Source organism: Phyllostomus discolor, chromosome 7 (assembly GCF_004126475.2).
Source record: "Phyllostomus discolor isolate MPI-MPIP mPhyDis1 chromosome 7, mPhyDis1.pri.v3, whole genome shotgun sequence".
In the NCBI taxonomy this organism is placed as follows: domain Eukaryota; kingdom Metazoa; phylum Chordata; class Mammalia; order Chiroptera; family Phyllostomidae; genus Phyllostomus; species Phyllostomus discolor.
The window spans coordinates 53949211-53976130 of NC_040909.2; the positions used below are offsets into that span (position 1 = coordinate 53949211).

The window sequence follows — 26920 nt, forward strand, 5'->3', positions numbered from 1 at the left end:
TATGACCTTCTGACCTTCTTTCAAATAAAAATATGGTAATAATAAGCACCTATTTACTTCTTGCAATTTTGTTTAAAGGTAGTTATTTTCTTTCTTTGTCTAGTGTTTTTGTCCATATCATTCTGTATTGTCTGCTCAGTACAATAATTGAACACAGATAATCATTCGTTCAGAAAATATTTATTGAGTTTCTACTAAGGTATCAGGACTGCTGTCTACAGTAGTGAACATAATAACCCCAAATCCTGCCTTCATGATGCCCCCATTTTGGTTGGGAAGATAGACAATAAACTTAATAAAAATGTAATATTTGTGATTGGTTAAATTGTGCTACATGCTCTGGAGAAAGACAGAGTGGGAAAGAAAATGATGAGGAGTTATGAGTTGAATTATGGCCCTTTCCCCCCCCAAAAGAAACATTTAAGTCCTAGCCATCAATATCTCAGAATGTGACCTTTTTTGGAAATAGGATCATAACTGACATAATTACTTAAGGTGAGCAGCAGAACCAGCACTTACTCTAGTATGACTGGTGTCTTTATAAGAAGAGGGCCATGTGACAACAGACACATGCATGGCGATTGCCACATGATGACAAAGGCAGAGACAAGTTATGCAGCTGCAGGCCAAGGAAGGCCCAGGACTGCCAGCACTCCACAGAAGCCAGAAGGAGGCAAGAAAGGTTGCCCTGCAGGTTTCAGAGAGAGCATGGATTTAGACTTCCAGAACTGTGAGACAATAAATTTCTGTGATCTTAAATCACCTGTGTTGTGGTTCTTTGTTATGGCAGCCCTAGTGGAGTAATACAGTGAGTTTGGGAAAATTGTAGCATTTTTAAGCAAGGAGATCAGGAAAGATCTCACTGAAAGGATAATGTTTCAAGAATGACCTCAATGATATATAGAAGATGGGTCTGGATAAAAAAAAAATCCAGGCAGAGGGAATAGGAGATGCAAGGGTCCAAGGCAGGAGAATGCTTGGTGTTAGAAAAATAGCACAGCCTGGAGGCCAGTGTGGTGATGCAGAGGGAGGAAAGTGGTGGGAGACAAGGTCAGAGCTATTGCAGTGGTTGGAGGGAGGGGGAGAGGGTGGAAGGAAGGCCATCACTAGTTCTTTGCTGCACTTCAACTGGTCACAGGTTAGTTTTTTGAGGATGAAGGTCAAAACCATGTTTTAATCATCAGTGAAGCTGATGGTGATTGCTCCCACATTGGCTCCCCTTAGAAGGCTGAATTTAAATTCAACAAGCAGAGGGAACCATCTGTCATTTGGAAAGACACTGAGCCCTCCATTAGGAGACTCCAGAAAGTCACCAGTAACCTTCATCCTCAGTGCAGGCCATTGCCTCTGGAACCACAGGGAAGAAGGAACACACATTTACAAAGTAAACTGAGAGTGTGCAGGGGACATCTTTTCAACATTTCTAAAAGGCTCACTTTAATTTTCTATAAACAAGAGAACAATGTGCTCAATTAGTTCCTCGGAAGACTTAACAATTTCGCTTTTCATATTACTGTCCTTGAAGCAAATTTGCCATTAACCTTATATGTTCTATGGCTTGAGATTACATATTTTCTCCTTCCAACATGAAATTTTTGCTTTAAAAAGTTAGCTTTCTGATAATTTCAAAGTATATATATATATATATATATATATATTTTAGATTTTATTTATTTATATTTATTTTTAGAGAGGGAAGGGAGGGAGATAGAGAGAGAGAGAGAGAGAGAAACATCAATGTGCGGTTGCTGGGGGTTATGGCCTGCAACCTAGGAATGTACCCTGGCTGGGAATCGAACCTGGGACATCAAAGTATATTTTATTGATTATGTATTACAGTTGTCCTAATTCTTCCCCCTTTACCCAGTACCCCCATTCCCTCCAGCAGTCCCACCCTTAGTTCATGTCCATGGGTTATGCATATAAGTTCTTTGGCTTCTCCATTTCCTATGCTATTGTTAACATCCACCTGTCTATTTTGTACCTATCAATTATGTTTCTTAACCCCTGCACCTTTCTCCCCATTCTTCTCCTTCCCCCTCCCCAATGATTACCCTAAAAATGATCCCCATATCTGTGATTCTGTTCTGCTTGTTTGCTTAGTTTTTTTGTTTTTGTTTTTGTTCTTGTTTTTTTAGATTTAGTTGTTTGGATAGCTATGAATTTGTTGCCTTTTTAATGTTGATAGTTTTGATCTTCTTTTTCTTAAATAAGCCCTTTAACATTTCATGTAATAACAGCTTGGTGATGAGGAACTCCTTTAGTTTTTTACCTTGTCTGGGAAACATTTTACCTGCTCTTCCATTCTAAATGATAGCTTTGCTGGATAGAGTAATCTTGGTTATAGGTCCTTGCTTTTCATCACTTTGAATACTTCTTGTCAGTCCCTATAGCCTGCAAAGTTTCTTTTGAGAAATCAGCTGATAGTCTTAAGGGAACTCCTTTCTAGGTAACTTTCTGCTTTTCTCCTGCTGCTTTTAAGATTCTCTCTTTATCTTTAACCTTTGGCAATCTAATTATGATGTGTCTTGTTGTAGTCTTCTTTGTGTCCAACTTGTTTGGGATTGTCTGTGTTTCCTGGACTTGAATGTCTATTTCCTTCAATAAATTAAGGAAATTTTCTTTCATTGTTTTTTCAAATAAGTTTTCCAGTTCTTGCTCTTCCTCTTCTCCTTCTGACATCCCTATGATTAAGATATTGGCACTTTTGGAGATGTTCCAGAATCTTCTTTTACTTTCCTCATTTTTTTGAATTCTTGTTTCTTCTTTCTGTTCTGGTTGCATGTTTATCCTTTCCTTGTGTTTCAAATCATTGATTTGAATTCCAGCTTCCTTCCCTTCACTGTTGGTTCCCTGTGGATATTTCTTTATTTCACTCAGTATAACCTTCATTTCTTCCCTAATGTTTTCACCATACTCAGTGAGTTCTCTGAGCATTCTGATCACCAGTGTTTTGAATTCTGCATCTGACAGGTTGGCTATATCCCTTTCATTTAGTTCTTTTTCTGTGGTTTTGTTCTGTCCTCTCATTTGAGCCATATTTCTTTGTCTCCTCAATTTGGCAACCTCCCTGTGATAGTTTCTGTGTATTAGGAGAGCTGCTTTGACTTGACTCCCTGTCTTAGCACAACTGTTAAGTTGTATGGGGATGTGCCTTAGGTATTCGTCAAAGAAGGGCCACCTGCTTCACTACTCTATGGCTCTGTGTCAAGGAAGGGGTTGGAGAGTGGACAGTGCCACTCACTGGCTTCTGTAGGTTTGCCCAGCTCCCAGTCACTTCACCCACTTTCTGTATGTGACTAGCACCCTTTTAGCAGTTGCCCTGGTGGTGATTCCAAGAATGGGTGGATTTGCATACATTCTAAGCCCATGTGGGGCCTTTAAATGGACTCATGAGAAACCAGTAGTTTCTTCTACCACCCAACCCCCAATGGATTTTAAAGCCAGTGGCGATGGGTTTTATCTTCCCCATGCTGGACCCCTGGGCTGCATGGTTTGGCCTGAGGCTGGGATTGCTCACTCTCAAGTATCCCTCCTGATTTTTATCCACCACATGTGAATGTGGGGCCACCTGTTCTGCTACCACCACCTCTGCTGCCTCTCTGCTGGACTCCACAACTCCACCCTTCCTATCTGTCTTCTGAGTGAATGTGGCTTCTTTAAATCCTTGGTTGCTGGACTTCCATACAGTATGATTTTCTGGCAGTTCTGGGTGTTTTCTGTTTTGAGGTTAGTTGTAATTCTTCTTGTGGTTATGTGAGGAGGCAAAACATGTCTACCTATGCGTCCATCTTGACCATAGCTTTCTGATAATTAATTTTTGTCACCAATAACCAAAAGATCCTCTTTGCAATAAGGAGGTCTTCCTTTAAAAAGGCTAGAAGAATGAAGAATGTTCCTTCTCTCCCTGGAGAATCTACAGAGGGGAAAGAAATCTTATAGGAAAACTCAGTAATCATAAAGTGAAAGCCCAAAAGATTGGGTCAATATTGTGTGTTTACAAATGTCTTATACTGTATGTACACTTACTTGTGAGACCTTAAGGCCTTGAAGAGGCAGACCCATTAAGAAAAATCTGGCCTATCCCACATCTTTACTTATGCAACTAGGAGGCAGAAAGCCCCATTTCACTTCTGGATCTGCCTCAATTATGTCACCCCATCATAGCCCTAATATTTAAAAATCATCCCTTTGTGTTTGTCATGCTACAGACGGGGTATGAGTTGGTTTCTATCAATAAAACAAACAAGGTAGAAGGGAATGCTATGAATAAGTTACTGATGTAAATGTGCTATTTTTGCCTTTGAATCTGGGTGATGATAAACATGATTCCACACATGGAAATTAGGCTTTTCAGAACTACTACACTGAATCATTTAATTTGTTTGAGTAAGTACTTATAATAATATGGCTGCTCTGTACTGCAATAGACATTTGATTTTCAAATGAACAAATGAAGTATGTGATAACTCTTTATAAATGGAACTGCAGCAAAGAACATTCAGCAAAGGGCTGTGCACCAATGAAGATGGGTGAAAAAACATCCCACTCTAATCCCCTGAAAATTAAAACAAATCATGGCCTCTGAGTCTATATTTTCTACACCTGGCCAAAAACATGGCTGAACACTTATGATTAAATGATGGCCAACTGTTGCTATTTTGGGTTGTCATAAGGTAAGTTATCACACTATTCACAACAAATGAGAACACTATCATTTCATTCCTCCAGATAATAAATTGAAGATGCTTTAGTGAAATAGCATAAGAAGATAATTTTGCATAGTGATTAAGAATGTGCATTTGATTTCCAGGCTCACCAACCAAATAAATGCATGACTCTATCCAAATCATCCATCTTTATCATGCCCATTTTCCTCATAGGTAAAATGGGGATAATAACTTTGCTTTCCTCATGGTTATGAGGGGAACCATTTATGTAAATGGTCTGGAACATGGTTGGAATTCAAAAGTAGTTACCATTACTTTTTTATCATTATCAGCATCATTGTTATTACATTTAACAGTGTTCTTGTTTTCATTCATTATCTGCATTTTCACAGCAAAGGAAACCATCAACAAATGAAAAGCAAACTACTGAATGGGAAACAATAATTGCAAATCAGATATCTGATAAGGGGCTAATATCCAAAGTATACAAAGGACTCATACAAGTCAACAGCAAAAAAAATCCTATTAAACAATGGGCAGAAGACCTGAATAGACAAGTTTTCCAAAGAATAAATACAGATGGCCAACAGGTACATGAAGAAATGCTCAATATAAGTAATCATCAGGGAAATGCAAATCAAACCACAATGGGAAATCAGTTCAAACCTTTTGTAATGGCTATTGTCAAAAAGAAAGGAAATGATAAGTGTTGGTGAGGATGTGAAGAAAAGGGAACTCTTATGCACTGTTGGTGGGAATGTAAATTGGTACAGCCATTGTGGAAAACAGTATGGAGGTTACTCAAAAAATTAAAATTACCATATGATCTAGCAATTCTACTTATGGGTAATTATGCAAAAAAATTCCACTAATTCAAAAGAGATACATGCACCATTTTTAAATAATAGTCAAGGTATAGAATACAACTGTCTATCAATGGATGAATGAAGAAATTATAAATTATGGTGTATATATATAAAATGAAATATTACCCAGCTATAAGAAAGAATAAATCTTGTCATTTGCAATAATACATATGGACCTTGAGGACAATATCCTAAATGAAATAAGTCAGACAGAGAAATACAAATGTCATATGATTTCCTTAATATGTGAATCAAAAAAATAAGCTCACAGATACAGAGAACAGATTGGTGAGTGCAAGAGGCAGGGGAGTGGGGATGAGAGAAATGGGTGCCCTATTTTTTAAAAATTAAATAAACTGAATTTTAAAATGTTTTAAGTTCTTTCCTGGCCTGTGTGGCTCAGTTGGTTGAAGCATCATTCCACAAACTAAAAGGTTGCAGGTTCAATTCTCAGACAGGGCACATACCTAGGCTGTGGGTTCATTCCCAGTCAGGGCACATATGAGAGGCAACTGATCAATGTTTCTGTCTCACAGCAATGTGTCTCTCCCCTCTTTCTCCCTCCCTTCCCTTCTCCCTAAAATCAATAAGCATGTCCTTGGGTGAGGATTAAAAAAATGTTTTAAGTTCATTAAAAGCACAACTAACTACATTGTTTGGTAATTAATTACTTTCATTCACTTAACAAAGTATTTATTGAATAGCTAATAGGTGTCAGGCACTATGCTAGGGGCCAGAGTACTAAGGTGATCAAAGCCCAACATGATCTATTCCTCCTGGAAGTTACTACAGAAGATGAACACAAGTCAAAGACTCCTACAGGGAGAATATCTTTTCCATCTGAGGGAAGAGCTCTAGGAGTAGATCATTCTAAGAGATACTAAAACAAAGGTAATTGAATTAAACTTGAGACCTAAAGGGTGAGAAGGAGGTAAACAAGGGTAGAAGGAGGGCTCTCTAAGGGGAAAAAAACACATTCAAAAGCATGTAGTATATATTGTGTCTTCATTATTACTAAAGTCAGTGAAAACTGTCCATTGAATAGTTCAATTTCATTGAACAACTATACATCACATATCTACTATGAGCCAGGCACTATGCTGGGCCCTAGGACATGACAGTAAGCAAGACTGACCCTTGCCTTCATCCTTACCGCCCAATAGCTAATTCCTCTGTTTGAAAAATGCACTGAAATCAATATTAACTTTGTAACTAATCAATTCCACCTTTAGTTTTTATTCCAAAAAGATTCCATGTGCATGGAAAAATTGTAATGCTTTCTCTGGTCAGACATAAATCAAATAATTCCCTTTCCACCTGGGGAGCTAGGAAACCTACACTATTTAGAATAAGGTTAGATCACTCCATAGGCCTATCAACTTATACTAGAAAAGATGGACACATTTCTGTGTTATGATTAATTGTTCTATTACTTATATACTACTTTTAATTCAGTCAGAGGCTTCAGATTCTTTGGGAAGTTGATAGAAGAGGAGAAAGAAGGGACAGGAAAAGAGGAACAGAGAACAAGTTTCCTGAAGTCTGGGAATTATCTGATGGGCCTTTTGCAGTTTCCATGGTAGCAAACATGGGACTGAATGAAAAAGCAGTTAGTAAGTTCTGATTGATGAATGGCTAAATGAAGAATACAAAGCTTCTTCAATCAACTTGGGTTGAATTATGAGGGAGAAAAAGTGAAAGTTGTTTACTTCTCTCTAATCTCCATTTGAGAGAAAGTTCAAAAAAGTAGTTGAAAAGTTTAGCATGATTGTTACTGTAAAGCAGCTCAATAACCAAACACAAGAATCATGGAGACCACAAGAAGACAATGCTAAGAGAACTTTACGGTATCATTAGAGATGGCTTTTGGGGAACAAGGTACTTATAACAAGACATTTCTCTGTCCCTAGTACTAGTCAAAACAAGAGAAACGTTGCAGTTTAATTGATGTCTAAGTGATTAAAAATGTTAAGCTTCTTTACAACAAAATGAAATTCTATTTCCCAATGTTCTCTCAGTTATTTAAGGTGAGTAGGTGGGGGGAACTGATAGTCCTTTTGTTTCAAAACTCCACATTGTGAAAATGAAATTATAATATACCTGGTTAACTACTAAGAAAAGAAGGAATATTTTTAGAAGTTCAGAAGACACCTATTTTATCAATATTAGAGAATTATAGAGTATTGCCTTTTTTTATTGATGAGAGATAGAGAAACATTGATTTGTTGTTCTACTTATTTATGCATTCATTGGTTGATTCTTATATGTGCCCTGACTAAGGATCAAACCCATAACCTTGAAGTATCAAGACAACACTCTAACCAAATGAGCTACCCAGCCAGGGTGAGTTCTGTCTTGTTCATGACTAAATCCATCCAATGAATGAAAAAACAAATGTTACATTTAAGGAAGTATTAAAATGTCTCAGCCTTGCCATGAGGTCAACATAGTGAGAGTTTCTGACTTATTCTCCAATCATGAACTAACCGTCTGTTGAAATCATGGCAATAATATCACAGCAGAGTAAGAGTATGGAGCTTGCTTTGAAGGCTGGCTAAGACCAGTTTTGTTATGCTTTAAGTCTTCTGACAGATAAAAAATTATTTCTGTATTCCCAAGAAACACTTCAGTGCTAACAAGTATACTCCCCCAACTAGTTGATAAACTGAAAAGAAAATAGTATTAAGTGATGGTACTTAAGGAAACAGTTAAAAGGAGAAACTCAGAAAATAAGATTGTGAAGATAGATAATGAGAGTCTGAAAATGGTATAGTGAGGGAAGGAAGAAGTCCCGCCTGAATAATGTACCTTTTTAAAAGGTAAATGATTCCTTAAGGCAATTACCTAAATGTGAGAGTTCCTCTCCTGATTCTCAACCTTATACTCTGAAAGGGAACTTCTTACAGTGCAGGAATAAGAGAGCCAATTACTTCAGCACCAAGCTACATCCTAAATCTCTGGAGTTGGCAGTTCAAAAAAACTCTTGGAAAGTGTTTTTATAAAATCTCACTAACAATTCTGACTTTATACACATAAACTCTAAAAGGATGAATGAAAACTAACCACTTAGATAGCAAAATAAAGAAGAGAGACCACTGAGTAAAAAGACCTACCAGAGTTCAGCTATACCACCACCACTAACAAGCTCTGAGACTTAGATCATATTTATAATAAAAATCATAATCCTAAAAATTAATAATTACACAGTAGTTAGTATGCCAAGGACTTTGCATTATCTGCCATAGCTACTGTAATTTTTATAATGGAATCTGTAGAACCTATGAGGGAGAAATTACCATGACACCACGTTGTAGAAGAGAGCTAAGTAGTTTCTCTAAACCCATGTGGCCCTAAGTGGTGGGGTCAGGACTCTGCGGGGAGCAGAGTTTACCACGCTAAAATATGCCTTTTGGGATATGGATTATTTTAAGAAAAAAAAACTCAGAAAATGTCTAACCACTATGCCGTAAACCTGAAACTAATACTAAATGTTAACTGTAATTGAAAATAAATAAATAAATATTTTAAAACCCTCAGAAAGAACCTTTGATCTTCCCCTAACTGCCTAAAAGAATTTAGACAGAGGGCCTATTGCAGCACGGAAGTTACCATCATAGATAACTATAGTTTAATATGAACTAATGTGTGATAGACAGGGAGGAGTCTAGCCAAGTCCCCTCTGTGCCCCATTGTTAAAAATGGCCGAGCAAATATTCATTTACTAAACATTTGCTTTTCTATCTACATGCAGATTGCCTTCTTGCCCTTTAAAGTCTCAGACAACATCTCCCCACCTCTTTCTCCTTAGTTCAAGATGGCATGTAAGCCTTACCTGCTAGATCTCTTCCAGGTATTATATTCTTATAGAACCACCATGTATACATACACAATAAATTTAGGCATTTTCTCCTGTTATTTGATTATCAGCCCAGCCAGAAGAACTTAGAAAGGCAAAAGAAAAATTATTTTTTTTAATCCTACATTTCAAATATAAAACTCTCCAACCCGAGAGCCCAAACCTTAAACACCACTCTGCAGACAAACTCAGTAACCTGCTAGGATGGTCTAAAAGGCTTTTTTCGGCAATAGTGTGCTAAGATTTATGAGGCAAGATGGAATAATGGAAAAAGCTCAGGTTTTAAAGTGACTTTGTGGCCTAGGAATGTAACTTCTTCTCAAAGCCTCAGATTCTCAGAAAACATTATTATGGGCTGTCCAAAGGACTAGAGATAACACTAGAGCCACTAGCTTGCAGTACTAATGATGATAACTAATACTTACATAATGCTTACTATTTGTCAGGCACTAAGCATTTTCACACATTAAATCAATCAATCTTCACACTGACATTAAGAACACTATAATTTCTAAAAAGAGAATACTATCATATTTATTCCCATTTCACAAATGAACAAAGAGAGGCAAAAGAAAGTTAGCTGACTTACATCACAGTTACTAAATTGCAGGCCTGGGATTCCAAACCAGATAGACTGACTCACTAAACAAAATGATACACAAATGATTTCAGCTATATCTTAAAGTCTACTTCAGTCTCACCCAGACTGAGATAAACTCAGGAGGATAAAAGAATGCACAAGTATATACAAAGGCCTACCTACTTCTGGCGTTCAGCAACTTCAGAAGGAACTAGCTAGAGAGAGATACATTGCCTACAACATATATACAGTATGTGGCTAGGACTTGCTTTTTTCAAGGTTTCCTGGCTGATGGCTCCCTTCATGTTAATTCATGTTGGTTTAGGTTTACTAATAAAAAGAGGCTCCATAAAAGTTGTTTTTCTTGCTTTCAATCTGGGAGAAAGGAGAAATATAATCTTATTAATTATAACAATTATTTTAATAATTTATATTAAATGTGTTTTATTTAACCCAACATACAAAAACATTATTTCACATGTAAGAAAAAGTAATGGTACCTTTTTATATGACAAATTCAAAATTCCAAGTGTGTTTTACATTTATAGCCCACCTTAAATCACAATAACCACATTTCAAAGCTCAGTAACCACAGGCTGCTAGTGGTTACCATACTGAACAATGTAGGCCTAGGGTGACTGGCTTGAAGAAAGTCCTGGTTGCTGATATTTCTAGGACCCTTTTCTTAGGCTGGTCAAATTCCCCAGAAAAGTATCTTCCAATCTCCTGCCTCAGATGTATAAGTCTGGCTGCCATTGTTCTGGGATCTAAATGTGAGAAAGAGCAAAAGCCCCATTGTGTATACTTTCACGTTCACCCCATTTTCATCATGATACCCCTGTCCTCAGCTATGCCTGGTGGTCCCAGTCACATGCCCTATGGTTCGCCATCTCCAGTCTTCCTGCCATAGGTGTTGGACAGAGGGAGGATGTGACGGACCACAGCCTATGAAGGGTAGGTAATGGCTCTGAGAACCTAATAGTTATGTATTATTTTTCAACATCCTTTTAATACTCCTTCACTCCCATTTTCATAAAGCATAATGCCACTAATATCTGACCCTTTCTAGAATCTCAATTTAGGTGTCACCTTTGTTCCCCTTCCAAATCAGTCTCTGGCCTTTTAGGGCAGCTTCTACAATTTCATTCCATTATCTCTTCCCCTATTTTTTGTTTACATTCCTCTCCCCCTTTTTAAATTAAATCTTTATTTTTATATAATTGTAGATTCACAAGCCGTTTCATAAAAAATATAGTGAGATTTCATGTACTCTTTACCCAATTTCTCCCATTGGTAACATTTTGCAAATCTATAGCACAATAATGTAGCACAACCAGGACACTGACATTGAAACAGTCAAGATACAGAATATTTCCATCATTGCAAAAATCCTGTCCTTTAATGTGATTGTGATCCAATCCTGTGATTATTGTCCTTTAATAGCCACACCTATTTCCTTCCTACCCCATCACCATTTATAAGATTTTGTCACTTCAGGGATGTTCTATAGGTGGAATCATACAGTGTGTAACCTTTTGGGATTGGTGATTCAGCCTAGTAGTTGCAGGTATCAGTGGCTCATTGCAGAGTAGTACTACATGATATGAATGAACCACAGTTTGTTTAACCATTGACCCAATGAAGGACATCTGGATTGTTTCCAGTTTGGGGCTGTTGCTAATAAAGCTCCTATGAAAAGGTTTTTGTATGACCCAAAATTTTCATTTTATTGGGATAAATGCCCAGAAATACAGTAAGTGCATGTTTGGTTGTATAAGAAACTACCAAACTATTTTTCAGAGTGGCTGTACCATTTGACATTCTCACCAGCAGTATATGAGTAATCCAATTTCCCCACACCCTATTTTTTTACTTAGCCATTCTGATAGGTGTATAGTTATATATCACTGTGGCTTTAATTTGCATTTCCCTGATAGCTAATAATGTTGAACATCTTCTCATGTGCTTATTTGCCATCTGTATAACCTCTTCAGTGAAATGTCTTCATGACTTTTGAACATTTTCTAATTAGAGTGCTTATTTTTTTTTTTACTCTTGAGAGGTGTTTGTATGTTCTAGATACTGGTCCTTCATCAAGACTAGTAGATATGTTGTGGTTTGTAAGTATTTTCTCCCAGTCTGTAGCTTGTTTTTTCATCCTCTTCCTAGGGCCTTTCTCAGAATAAAAGTTTTAATTTTAATAAAACCTAATATATCTTTTGTCTTTTTATGGATTGTGTTGGTCGAAAATCTAAGAACTCTTTGCCTAACCCTAGATCCTAGAGACTTTCTGTTTTCTTTTAAAAGTTTTATAATTTTATGTTTTACATAAAAGTCTGTTATACATATTAATTATTTTTTATATAAGTTGTGAGACTTACTTTTAGGTTCATTTTTTGCCAGTTTCTCCAGGAATAAATTTGTTGAAAAGACTTCCTTTTCTCTATTGAAGAACACTGCACATTTGTCAGAAATCAGCTGGGTCTGTTTCGGGGGTTCCCTATTCTGATCACCTGATGTGTGTATCTATCACTCCACAAACAGCCACATAATAGCTTTCATCAGTATTATATCATTTTCAGCACACAAGTTCTATAAATGTTTTATTAGATTTATACCTATTTCATAACTTAAAGCATGTTCATTGGCCATATAGAAATGCAATTGATTTTTAAAAAATTATTTTGTATCCTACAACCTTGTCGAACTCACTCATTAGTTTTAAGAATTTTAAGAATTCTTAAAGAATCACCTTAATTTTAAGATCACTTAAGAATTTTTAAAGTAGAAAATCATTTCATCTGGCATAGTGACAGTTTTCTTTCTTCTTTTCTATCTATATGCCTATTGTTTCATTTTATGCCTTATTGCCTTGACTAGAACTTCCTGCTCTATGTTGCCTAGGAGTGTCATAAATAAACATCCTTGCCTGAACTTAAAAAGGGAAAGCATTCAGTATATCATCATTAAATAAAATGTTATCCATGTGTAATAAAAAATATTCTGAACTTACCAAGTTGAGAAAATTCCCCTCTATTCCTATTTTTCTGAGAGTTCATTTTTTTCATCATAAACCAGTGTTCACTTTTGACAAATACTTTTTCTGCATCACTTGATATAATTGTGCAGTGAATGACAATGATTGGCTTTTCTTTTTAATCCTTACCAGAGGACATTTTTTCATTGCTTTTAGAGAGAGGAAAGGAATGAGAGAGAGAGAACGATTGTTTGCCTTCTACACATGCCCAAACAGGAGACCATAGGCACCACAGCTTGGGTGGAACCCACAACCTATGTATATATCCTGACCAGGAATTGAACCTACAATGTTTTGGTGTACAGGATGACACTCCAACCAACTAAGTCACACCAGCTAGGGTGATTGGCTTTTTAATATTGAAGTAATCTCGAATCCCTGGAATAGAACCTGTTTGGGTTTTTTTTATTGAATTGTTTGCTAATATTTTAAGGATTTTTGTGTCTATAATTTTCCGTTTTATATTGTTTTGGTCTGGCTTTGGTGTCTGGGTAATACTTGTTTCATAAAGTGAATTAGGAAGTGTTTTCTCTTCTATTTCCTGGAAGAGTCTGTATAAAATTAGTGCTAATTCCTCATTCAATGTTTGGTAGAATTCTCCAGTAAAATCATATGGGCCTAGAGACTTCCTTTATGAGAGCTGAAAATTATAAATCCCATTTCTTTAATAGTTATAGGGCTATTCAAATTTTCTATTTCATATTGGGTGAATTATGGGAATATGTTTGTGAGGATGTGGTCCATTTTCTCTAAGCTGTCAAATTTATGTGTGTGGAGTTGCTCATAATATTCCTTATTATCCTTTTGATATCTGCTAGGTCTATAATGAAATCCCGTTTCAGGCCCTGGCTGGTGTGGCTAAGTGGATTGAACACCAGACTGCAAAATGAAAGGTTGCCAGTTCAATTCCCAGTCAGGGAACATGCCTGGGTTGCAGGCCAGGTCCCCATTGAGGGCATGTGAGAAGCAGCCGTTCAATGTTTCTCTCCTTCTCTTTCTCCCTCCCTTCACCTCTCTCTAAAAGTAAATAAATAAAATCTTCAAAAAAGAAAGAAATCCTGTTTCATTCCTGATATTGGTAATTTATGTCTTCAGTCTTTTTTTTTTCTTTATCAGTCTTCCTAGATGTTGTCAATTTTATTAACTTTTTTTTGAAGAACCAGCTACTTTTGCTTCCTTGTGTAATGTTTGAATGATAAAGCTCTTTTCACATAATTTAATATGACTGTATTATTATACTTAAAGTGAATTTCTTATACAGTATACAATTGGATCATGTTTTTAAAACAATAGCCAATCTCTGATTTTCATTAGTATATTTAGACCATTTAGCTTTAATGCAATTATTGATATTTTAGGACTTAATCTACCATCTTATTTTTATTTGTTTTCTGCTTGTTCTCTCTAGTTTATGTTTTTCAGTATTCTTTATTCTGCCTTCTGGCAGGCTATTGAAACATTTTGGAGTAATATTTTGATTTACCTAAAGTGGGTTTGAGTCATCTCTTTGTAAAACTTCTTTAGTGGTGATTCTAGGTATTACATTATATATTCATAAATTATCACAAACTACTGGTGTCATTTTAACAATTTGAGTAAAGTTTAGAAACCTTACCTCTTATCCTTTTACCATCTCCCATTTGTAATATAATTACCTTAAATATTTCCATCTTTTGCATCCACATCGGAGAGGTTGTCAATCTTTGCATAAGTCTTCAAAATAATTTAGAAATCTCAAGAAGAAAAGGTAAGCCTAACTGCATCTACCAATATCTTTGCTTACTGTGTTTTCTTTCTCCCTCCCTAGTGTTCTAAGACTCTGTCCTTTAAAATCATTTCCTTTCTGGTATCCATTCTTTTAGAGTAGGTCTACTGGTGATAAATTATTTTAGTGTTCTTTCATCTAAGAATATCTCGACTTCCTCTTCATTCCTGAAGGGTATGTTTACTGGTTATAGGATTCTGGGTTGACTGATAGAGGATTCCTGGTTGATTCTGCATTGACTGTAATTTTCATTCAGTGCTTAAAAGCTTGAAGTTCCTGAGCATTAACAGAAACTCAAAAATATGACATGCAGGGAGAGCTAAAAATACATATATAACAAATGGGATCCTATTGAGTTAAAATGTCACCAGGCTACAAGGAATTCTGATTCTGGCAGGAGAAATAGACTTATAAAAAATAATTACAATTACATGGGATAGGTGCAAGAATGCAGGTAGTACTGGCCATGGTGCTGACAGGGTGAGCAGCAGCATTTGGGACAATCAGCAGAAGCTTCTCAGAGGAGATGTGTGAACTAGATCATGAAGGGTGGGTAGTAAAAGGAGTTTCCAAATAGAGGAAATGTGTAAAAGCCCTGAGAGAAGTGAAGATGGCACATTTGGCAAATGATACAAACTAATGTTTGGCTGAAGTACGGGACACCTGTAGAGGTGAAGAGAGATGAAGCATGAAGCCAGGAAAGGGATGGATACTGGGAGCCCTCATCCTCCACTAAGAAGTTCAGACTTTATTCTACATGCCAGAGGAAGCTGCCAAATGGATGAAACTGGTGAATATATTCTTGGAAAAAAATGATACTAATATACACTTTTAAAAGTAGTTTATCACTGAATTATTACCTTTATTCTAATATATATTAAAATTTAGTTTATGTACTGGCAGGATATATTAGTGACCAATAAAAGTATAACACTCAGCTTGAGTCCCTGCCTTCTACACTCCATTTTCCAACTGAATTTATTGGGGTTACATTGGTCCACAGAACTATACAGGTTTCAAGTGTACAACTCAACAAAACATCATCTGCACACTGCATCGTGTGCCCATCACCCCAAGCAAATTCTCTTTCCATTTCTATTTCACAGCCTTTGCCTACCTCCACCCACCCCCTTCTCTCTCTGGCTATCACCACACTGTTATCTGTGTCTATGTGATATATCATATATATCACGAAGTGCACATATACATATATGTGTATTTATTTATATATTTATATAGATACATATTTTGCTTATTCCCTTCACTTTCTTTCATCAAGCTCCCAGCACCCTTCCCACTTGACAGCTGTCAGTCTATTCCATGTATCCATGCCTCTGTTTCTATTTTGTTCATCAGTTTATTCTGTTTGTTAGATTCTACATATAAGTGAGATCATATGGTATTTGTCTTTCTGTGACTGGCTTTAATGCATGCCGTCCTGCCTGCAAATGATTTCAGTGTCTCTGTGATCAATGAGTGCAGCAGCATGGAATGAGATCATGGCTAGATGGCAGCACATTAAGTGAAATGTTTCAGCTTTCCTGGAGCTTTGAGTTCTTCAGCTTTTGTCAAAACATTGACAATACTTAATGTATATTTTTCATTATTTACTAAATGAAAAATTTCCAATGCCAGCAGCTGAGAAAAAAATCAGATTTATGCACAGCATGTCAAGTTCATACCCCAAGCTCCAGAAGTGCCCAAGGGACCTTCAGAGACAAACACTGTCCACTGCCCCCAGACCCATGTTAACCCTTTTCCCAGGCACATAACTCTCCCCACCCACTCTGAGTAACTATAGTCCAATCTAGAATCAAGATGAAGGTCTTTTCTGGCTTCACATAGGTGGGTATCCCTAATTATAATTGCTATTGTATTTCTGGTGAAAGTGATTTTAGAAAGGATAGAAATAAAGAAAGGACAGAATAAAAGATCTTCATATAATAACTTAAGTGCTATAACTACAACTTTACTTCCTTTTAAGTCCAGTTATTAAAAAGAAATGTCATTAAATGCTACTTAATTGTATAATTAAAAATGGAAGTTTTATGTTATTCTTATTTTTCCACAATAAAAAACATTGTCAAAGGTAAAAAGGAGAAAGAAAGAAAAGGCAAGAAAAGAGTGTCACATTCATGCTGCCTCTCAGAGGCAAATATCATCCTTGCCTTGGATATAAGAAAGGCAAGACCAACCTGAGTCCTTAATGTAATTTAGCCCTGGTGATGAGGGTTCTTCAGCTGGATCAGGAGTTCTGTAGCCCTTTGTTTTCTTTTAAGAAAAAATACTTTTCAGAGCTCAATGGCCTTGAAAGAAATGTCAACCTTTTTTTAAAAAGCATAAACATATCCTTTGAAAATGGAGACATAAACTACAATATTAACAGGCAGGAAATAAGGAGCCAAAAATCATCAACCTGTTTAGGCTGATGCACTTAGAAGGGAAGAAATTTGCTTGGATCCCTTCACCATTAAAGACAATTTTCTTTTAATTCCAGTTTACTTTATAATGTGTCTATTATTTTCTGTTTTGTCTCTGGGGCTGTTGTTCCAAAATAAGTTAACTTTATGAGTATAAATGAGAATCTACGTATGTTCCAGCTCCATTCTCTTTGATAAACTTGACACTTTGGATAGATCAGTCCTTCAGAGGTGGGAAAGTATTCCCATAGAGTTCCCAACTTGTTTCTTTTGGAAACACTTTCCAGTCTTGGTAAATACTGAAATCCCTTCTTACCTGTAAGCTTGTTAATTAAATTTCAAAGGCTATTATGTTCAGGAGAAACAACAGAAACCAACCTGGGAATCTGCTTTTCTAAAATATGTGTAGTAGCCATATTTACATAGAATTTATCTATAACACTTCCCTTTATTCTCTACACAGATTTTTATTTCTCCCCGCATCCTTCTTGACATCTTTTTCCACACTGTCTTGAGGTCTTTTTCATACAGTTATAAAACAAACTATATCTAAATTATGTTCAAATAAGCAGGGAGTCTGGCATTTTCTGCAAAAAACATATGGCCTATCAGAAGTGATCTCCTGAATTTTTGCCCCTAACATGACATGAATTTACTGAGGGCATCATCTCAAATGTGCAATGTACAATATGAGGTTGATTTGTCTAAAATGCTTAACATTAAGCAAACACAATTACATGAGTTAGTATTTTATTATTATGTAGCACTACACTTAATAATAATAATAAATGGAAAGTCCATTACCTTCATTGCAAAAGCTTATTATTATTGATTTTCACTTTAGACTCTATTGATCTTTACCCTCTTCTGTGTTGGGGGTCTTTACTTTATCTAGGGAACCCAAAACCCAATTCTTCATCCATATGCACTACATTGAGCCTTAGATTGTCTTAACAATCCAACAGATATTTGGATACATAACTATCTTATTATAAGTTGTCTTGTTTAGAAGAAATGAAAGTTAAGGTTGTGGTAGGAAAGGATAAACTGTCAATGTATTGAATAAGTTCCTGTTGAAAGGAACTACATGCATTGCGTATTAACATAATTTATTAGAACAATTAGAACACATCCTGTTGTCTTCTAATTAGATTATTCCTTGTTCTGGTAATTACACTAGACAAGGGAGAATAATAGTTTCAGGATTCTAAGATCATCTGTAGACCATGTGAAGAGAGAATAATCAATAATGCTAATCTACTGGAACAGTTAAATTCCCAGAAAGAGATCTTTTACCATGAGCTATCCTTTGTATACTCAGCATTATTTCTCAATGTCTATGCTCATCTTTCCCAAAGTGGAAAAGTAAAGATGTTAGACAAATAACAGACATTTATTATTCTACTGCTAGAAACATAGTAAGGCTGGGCCACCTCTGGCCTCTAGTGGCTCAGATATTGCTTCACTCCCTTGCAAAATGCCAACAAATAACCACAAATGAAGGATTTAAGATTCCATGCAGAGCAGCACAGCTAGGAGTCTGAATGTCTAACAGGCAAAAGACAAGAGTTTTAAGTTCTGCTCCTAGGTAAGGAACCATAAACTTCCTCAATTTAAAAATATATTCGAATAGATAAAAATTTCTTATAAATGAAGAGGCTGCTGAGTTTTAAAAAATAAATAACTGCTGACATTTCCATACTTGAAGATACAATTTGCAAAAGTTAATGCAGAGAGTGCATAATAGGGAAGATGGCTGGCTTTCAGGAATGGGCTGAGGCCTTTATAAGTGCATTGTCTTTAGTTTTATGTTCTAGAGATCACAGGGAATTCAAATGTGTCAGACCTCTCCCATACCCTATGCAACTATCACCAAGCAGGCTAGGAAGTCCTAGAGAGCGTCTCCCAGGACTTCTAAGGTTCAGAATCTCTCTTAAAAAAATTATGAGTTGGCATATCCTGATTATCCTGATATCCTGTCCTCAAGGATAACCCTACTGTTGAGTAGAATGATGCTAGGATACATCGAGTTGACACCAGTGAATCTGAGGTTCACTGTAATAAGAAGCAACATAAATAACCCCTCAGGGCCAGGGTTACAGGAATCTCAGCCCCAATGTTGACTGTGTCTGCCTTTCTCAATGCAGAGTTGTAATGAGACCATGTCTAGACAGTATTGATCTCCTACCAGAAAAAAATAATTCAGAGTGTGACCTCTTTTCTAGCTTAGACCAAATGACACCCAGATCAGTATCATTCATTCACATGTTCTAGCACTGTCCCTAACCAGAGGCATTTTATAAACTAGGCAGCCAAGGACACACATTGTCTTTTAAAGTATATATTTTTATATTCAAATAGTAAATAATAGTTACTTAAACCTATTAAAGAATATAGAGAAATTAAATAAATTTTTCTGTCTTTTTTATATTCCTAGGTAAAGACCTTTTAAAAATGAGACATACAAGCTAAAAAAAATGAAAAATTAAATTTGCATGGGCAAAATATCTGAAGGAGAAATCATTTTCTTAAGCCATCTGAAAGATCTTCTATGCAGCCTAGTAGTTTTGGAGCAGAGGAGTATCCTTATTACTCTACTGTCCATCACAGCTGGAAAGATATGGCTCTCCATAGAAACAATTCTTTAAATTGTCAGGAGTACTGCTAAGAACTTAGGGTGCCCCACTCCTCTGATCCCCAGACTGGTAGGTCTATGAGGCAGAATACTATGCTAGCTAGAGGCACCGAAGATTTGAATTTGAGCACCTGTTGCAGGCATTCCAAAGCCAAGATGAGTATGGGATCTGCCCCTAGAAATTCAGGAAGGAAGAGAATATGTTTTAAACTACATGCAGGACTGGAGTTTAAGAGCTCTCCAGATGGTGTGATGGTGAGCTAAGAATGGAAAACCTCTTGCTGCAGGGGAGAACCAGAGAACTCTCTCCAACTCAGGCTGAAATGAATCCATGATTCTGAGGCAATCAAGTTCTTCCAGGGGGTGGGAAGTCTTACAAGGCAGATTTTGCATTTCATTAAAGAAAAATGAAACAATCATCTTATTGTGTTGGAACAGATCAAGGTGCAAATCTATCCTTGGAAGAATGTTAAATAGAAACACAATCCTGAGACTTCCACTGCTATAAATAGTTCCTTTAAAATGCCACCTAGAAACAAAATTATCATTTTTGTGCTCCTAATCAAAATAGCCTTACAAATCCTTGAAATACTTTGCCCTCTAAATCAAGCAGAAAAAAGTTCCTTCAGTCCTGCTATGAGTTGTTGCTGTGTTGGACTTTGAGCCTTTTGAGCATTCACTTCCTGAAATTCAAAAGGCTAGCAGAGTGACACCTGGATAACTAGAAACCTCAGCTACTGATAGCACAAGCTACTTCCCCATGTGGTCTATATATAATTTCTTGCAAGCTTCGTAAAAATCCTGTATCTTTCTGAAATGAAATGAAGTGAAGCCAATCATGAATATCCTTATTCCTGTGTAAATGAAGGACACAAAAAAAGAATGACACGGTGTTGTTCCTTCCATTCTCATCCAAGGAAGGTAACAATACTAGGGTTCTGGGTTAGAGGACCATTTGTGGCATATTTCCAGGACATAGTTAGTTTACAGGCTACCTCAATCCTAACACACCAGGGTTAAGGCAAGTACAGTATGTACACACCTTCCTAGTTTCCAAGAGGGAGAGATAGTGGTAAAAACTAAAATGGATACATGTTTAAAAGATGTGCAATTTGTTCCAAAGTAAGACCAGAGCAGTTGTGATTTAGGATAATTTTGTTGGAGAAACTTAATTCTCTCAGGAAATATGGACCCCAGCAAATACATTATAAAAAACACAAAAACATGCTATAGAATTTGAGAAACTCTTATTCAACCATTCTGACTTGGCTGAATGTTAAATTAGCCAAACGTATTAAAAGAAAAAATTCTGTATTGATCAGGTTATTGATTTAAAATATTCATGAACTAGCAGAAGCATAAGTAGTGAGTTCCAGAAAAAAGAAATAAATCACATACATCCACAAAGAGGAATGAAGACATTTTGTGCAAACTGTCAGTTATAGAAATAGTCAAGGGGAGATAAAGTACAGCATAGGGAATAGAGTCAGAAACATTGCAATAAGTATGTAAGTATGTATATCGACTTATGGGTTGATCACTTTGTGAGTTACATAAATGTCTAATCACTATGCTGTATACCTGAAACTAATATAATATTGTGTTTCAACTGTAATTGAAAAAAGAATTTTTTTAAAAGAGAAAAAATCTTGGAGGAGAGAATTTTTGGGGTATTTACAAATCATTGACTCTGCAGCAGAATAAAACATCACCCATATAGACCCAGAGCATCCTATTGTTGCCTCCATATTATATTATAAAGGCCCAAAATTGAAACCTACTCCTTAACACTACCCCTAAATGTGACTCAACATACTGCCTATTTAAAAAAAAACTATTTTCTGATATTCAATGTTACACACTAATTTTTCACAATGACTAACCGAATATGTCTCACTATTATATGAATCAGTTCTTAATGCTGCAATGAACACAAAGAGCTAGTAGCCATACTCTCTTATAAAAATCAGACCTGAGGTGTTTTCTTTTCAAATGTGATGTCATATCTATGACTGTCTTCCAAACTTAGTTGAAATCTTCCAGAATCTTTCAAAATCAGTGCAAGAGCTAGCAGATATCTTCCTAGAATGAATATGAAGGGTAGAAAGAAAGTGCTGCCATTTCTCTTAATTTACTTCTGAACTCAGCTTGGTCTTTGTTAATGCTACATAACTGATTATCATTCACTGTCTTCTGTGACCTCCTGATCATGTTTCCCTGAGGGTGCATATTTGTCCACTAACTATATTACAGTTTTGTAACATGCTGAATTTTCTGATACTCTATTTTACATTTGTCCTAAATTAATAAATCCTATCCTTTTTGGCTTCAAGCATTGTATTATTTCATTTCTTAAATTTTACTAAAGACAAATTTTGTTAAAATGTTAGTGCTCTAAGCCTTCTATTCCCCCATGGAAAATAAATTTATTTTGCTTGGCTTTTTCCAACACCTACTTTCTAAGAGAAGTATATTTTTTGTGATATAAAATTATATAAATATAAAAAACAGAACTGGGAAATTGGGATGAAAATAAGAAGAAAAAAGTCTAAGTCTGCAGCCTTAACACAAAGAATAGATCTATTTGAGAATAAAGGGGTCATAGAGAGAGAGAATCTGGCTCCTGTGCAGAGCAGGTGAAAGGGCAGTGTAAAGGAAAGAAGAACGGGAGGGGATTTTAAGAGTTTCCACATGTGATGAATAAAATATTTCCAAAGTTTTTGGAGAAACATGAGTAAAATGTAAAATTATTTTTCCCCTTGCTATACCATCAGAAATCTGAACCACATGGGGCCCTAACATTGATTTAGGTTACACAAATATCCTCCAATGCTGGCATTTATTCATTTATATCTGGTCTTTGGTTGCCTTTAAATGTCATAAACACACTCCTGAGACAAATTTGATCAACCCATAAATTTTTAAGAGCTCTCAGTCTGCTTTAAATGAAGCTCTATCAATTAATTCACAGGTCAATGTCTGGGTCAATCTAAAGACTGCTTGAGTAATTAATAAATTTACATGAAAACATACTGAAAATAAAGGTTTCTATCTCTTAATGTCAAATACACAGAAAACACACCAGGAGGCAAAAATTACTACTTAGCAATGCAATTTTAAACTATTAGCAATGTATCTAAAACAAAGGTGTAAGAAGAAAATTAAGGGAAAACCTTGTAATTTATATTGTAAGCCTCTTATAAGATTAGTAAGAGAGTGATAAGCACTTAGGGTTTTATTGCTTTGTTATACAGATCACCCAGTAAAACGTGGATATAAACTCCACTAGAATATTTGGTCTCTGCATGCCTTTTTATAGTTGAATTATATTGTTAAAAACCAATATGGTATAACGTAATATGTATTATTCTTAAGGAAGTACATAAAATAAGAGAAGAACCTGGAGCTAAATTAAAAGTTTATCACTGTTCAAATCAATATATTATATATATAATATACAAATATTATATATTTGTAACTTAAGCCAGTCACCAATAAAGATGTACCACATGGCAGAGGTATGCATGAAAGAATGAGAGAGAAGGGAGGATTCAGAAACACGTATACGTATGTAGTATATGAAAACTTGAAGGCATGTCGAAGGATCTTAACAGCCTATACGCAAATGCAGTAAGGTCATATCTTAAGGGAGGGGGTCTGAGTTCTAAATTGAAAGCTTAAGGCAAATATTGCCTAGAGTAAATTTAACATTGAAGATTAATTAAATCACCTGTAGAGTTCAAGTTACATTGCTTTGTGTATTCAAGCTTGACAGTAAATAGTTGAGAACAAACACTTGAGCTAAGCTAAAGAAGAGAAACAAAGAAAAGTCCACCTACAGACATCAGGGCACTCAAACAACATTGTTTTTAAGAAACTATCAAATCTTTACCAAGAAGGTGATGAAGTGTAAACTTATTAACCCTCCAACAGACTTTATTCCAATGTTTTAGCATGAAATATTTATTCCTTTAATTTATTAGTAGAAATATTTGTCATTGTTAAAATTAAGTAAGGTTACAAATTGGCATTTCCAGTTTGGGCCCCCATGAACAGCTATTAGTTACACATTTCAGGCATGGAGTGCAGAAACTCTTACCCTGGCATAGGGTTCCAAGTGGGCATAAGGTGAATCCACTGAACATGGGAAGCACTTCTTTAAGCTTGGCTTGCATCTTAGTATATGGCTCCCTAACTGGGCCTGCTCTTTCCAAAGCCACAAAACAGTGCATTAGACTCAAACTATAGGGTTATCAAAAAAGGAGGGTACATTTCTTTTACAAAAAGGCATTCCTATCAACTTGATCAGGAAAACACATGAATCCATGAAATCCATTTATTCTGATCTCGGGTATGTATCCATCCATGAGTCTCTTACTGGTGCTCACTTACAGTGGGACACCACCAAAATCTAGAAACTAGAATTCTTTCTCCTTCCTTCTTTTTTATTCTTCCCTTCTTTCTTTTCTTCCTTCAAATATGTGCTTATGGTAAAAATACAGCAAGAAGAAAAGTCTAATGCATTTTCCTATTAGTTGATATTTCTGTGATATACTTATTCTTTTCATCCTCACATGAAGTCCCTCCAGGTGCTCCTATATGGAAATAAGGTAGACCAAATGAAATAGAGAACTCAAGGCACAGTTTTAGCCCTGACATGTGATGAGAGAATATTTTTCTCCTGGATTTATGGTGAATGCAACTCACTTTCTTTTCTTCTTCTTCCTACTTACTGCGGCACACCATCATCTCCACCACCTTGCATTTATAGAGTGCCTGTGGCCATAGCCTCTAGGTAGCTCCCACATAATTGAATCCAGATATCATTCTCTTCATGCCTCTTTGACATGAGTCTGTTTTCCATTCCTCTTTCTTACTGAAATGCTTCTGATTGTTTTTCATAAGATGTTTTACTTTTCTTCTTTCTCTTAAGTCAAATCACTTCTATTCCTTCCTTTCATTTTGATGCCCTCCTTGATCTGAACACAGTTCTTCTATATTTACAGGGATTTATATCCCCAAATTTAGAAGTTCTTGAGAACATTACAATCAAACTGCCTTTTCTATGATAATTTTTAGCAATGTTAACTAAAAAGAAACTGTTAGACTTTGAAATTCCAGGCTCCTGATCACTTCTATCACACTGCAAGATGGTAATTGGAGTTGTAGCACATCCTTTCAACCCCAGTCAGGCTCTCCACAGATGGCTACTTCTTAACCCTCTAAGATTATAGTTGGGCTTCTTTGGGATAGTTGAAGTATAGGCTTTGGACTTAAACAGGGGTTCAAATCCAGCCTCGGGCACTTAACTTGGGTACATCCAGAATGAGCCATTTAATCTTACTGAGCTTCAATTTCCCTGACTAGAAAATGAGAACACAAATGTCGACCTAATGAGATTGTTGTGAGGATGAAATGAAGTGATCTATGTAAAAACACATACAATGTCTTGCTCGTGATAAGTATTCAAACTTGGTAGCTACTATTTTTATTCTTATGAGTTAAAATGAGTTGGATGCAATGAATTTTTCTGCATGGAACTTCACAAAGCTGACCTTAGAGCAGACATTACTATATTATTTAGTATACCCCAGTCCCAAATACCACTCAGTTCAGTGCAATCACATGTAGGAAATCAATAAATATTTTAAATTGAAATTTAGGGCAAACAGGGAGTTAGGATTTAGAATCAAAGGAATGGATAAGCAGTCTCACAAATTTGAATATATCATTAAGAGCCTATATTCTCAGAAAATACATTTCTTTTAAAATATATTTACTACAGTTACCCATAGAGACAGAATATTTTTATCATCAGTTGCAAAACTGTCTCCTGAAAGAGAAAATTGTAATTATAACTAGAGCAGACTTCACACTTTAACCTTTTATATAAGAGAAAAGCAGAAAATGAACATTCAGCAGGATGTTGAGAAGGACAGGGAGAGAGGAAATGGAAAGAGAGAGGAAGAGAGAGAGAATTAGAATGAAAGCAAAAGGGATTGATAAGGAATACTATTTGGCTTTTGGGCTTTCTATATACCAGCATAGATAGGAAGATCACACCATTAATGATTGCTGCCAAGTCTCTCCATGAAAACTGAACAATGGGACATCTCTCACCTCTCAACACACTGAGAACAAAATTCTCAATTCCTTACAGGACTTTTGCCTAAATGAAATATATAATGAACATAAAATAAAGCTAAATATATAAACTCAGTGATGAAATTAATTGGGTCCTATCTACCAGAAGGAGTCAAGTTTCACTCTGGGAGATAAGTAAATACCTTTAAGGCACAAGAATGAAAAATTAACTGATTGAGTCTCATCTGTAAAAAGAGCAGTCTGATCTGCTTTTGTATCAAACAGATCTGCTTTTAAATGCTAGTTATGCCAATAGTTTGTTGAGCAAGCAACTTATCCTTCACGTTCCTCACTCTCTTGTACCTAAAATAGATATGAAAATATCTGTAAGGAGGAGGGTACCGAGTCTGTCACTCTTTCTCTCTCTTCCCATGCCCAACATCCCTCGAAGGAGCAATTCCTAATCTGATTGGGCAAATTCAAGCATATTGAGTCTACTAGATTGCAGGGTCTCTATATAACAAAGGTTTCTCTGACTCCTCAGGGAACACTAACCATTTCCCTGTCTCTCTCCTGCCTTCTTTCCAACTTTAGGCACTAGCATCTGTGAGCAAAAATGAAGTTCAGAGCTCTGTCTCTTGCTCCCACCCTTCCATTGTTCCCAGCTCTCACACGCTGGCCACTCAGAATTCTTGAACATGCAGCTCATTTAAGGGGACTATTTAGGTAGCGGGAGGAAGTCTCACTTAAGATCCCTTCAAGGTCAGCCTGCCTTTAGTCTCTTCTGCACTGGCCCAACAAATTACAAGGTAGTACTTTGTTACTATTTCTATGTCAGTGACTTTTAATTTGCTCTTCCCTCTCTGCATCTTTAAATCATGGGTCTTTAAAACATTCAAGCCTCATTTCAAATGTTATCTCTTCAGAGAGGCCTTCCCTCACCATCTAATCTAAAGTAGCGTCCTCACTACCACCAAGTCACTCTATATTGTACTACTCTTTGTTAA

At 36.2% G+C, this 26920-nt stretch overlaps 1 protein-coding gene across 1 annotated transcript in view; it reads right to left on the reverse strand.

Moving 5' to 3' along the window:
- FHIT (fragile histidine triad diadenosine triphosphatase) overlaps positions 1 to 26920 on the reverse strand; it is a 1459115-nt gene that overhangs the window by 1061038 nt on the left and 371157 nt on the right. The window lies entirely within an intron of this gene.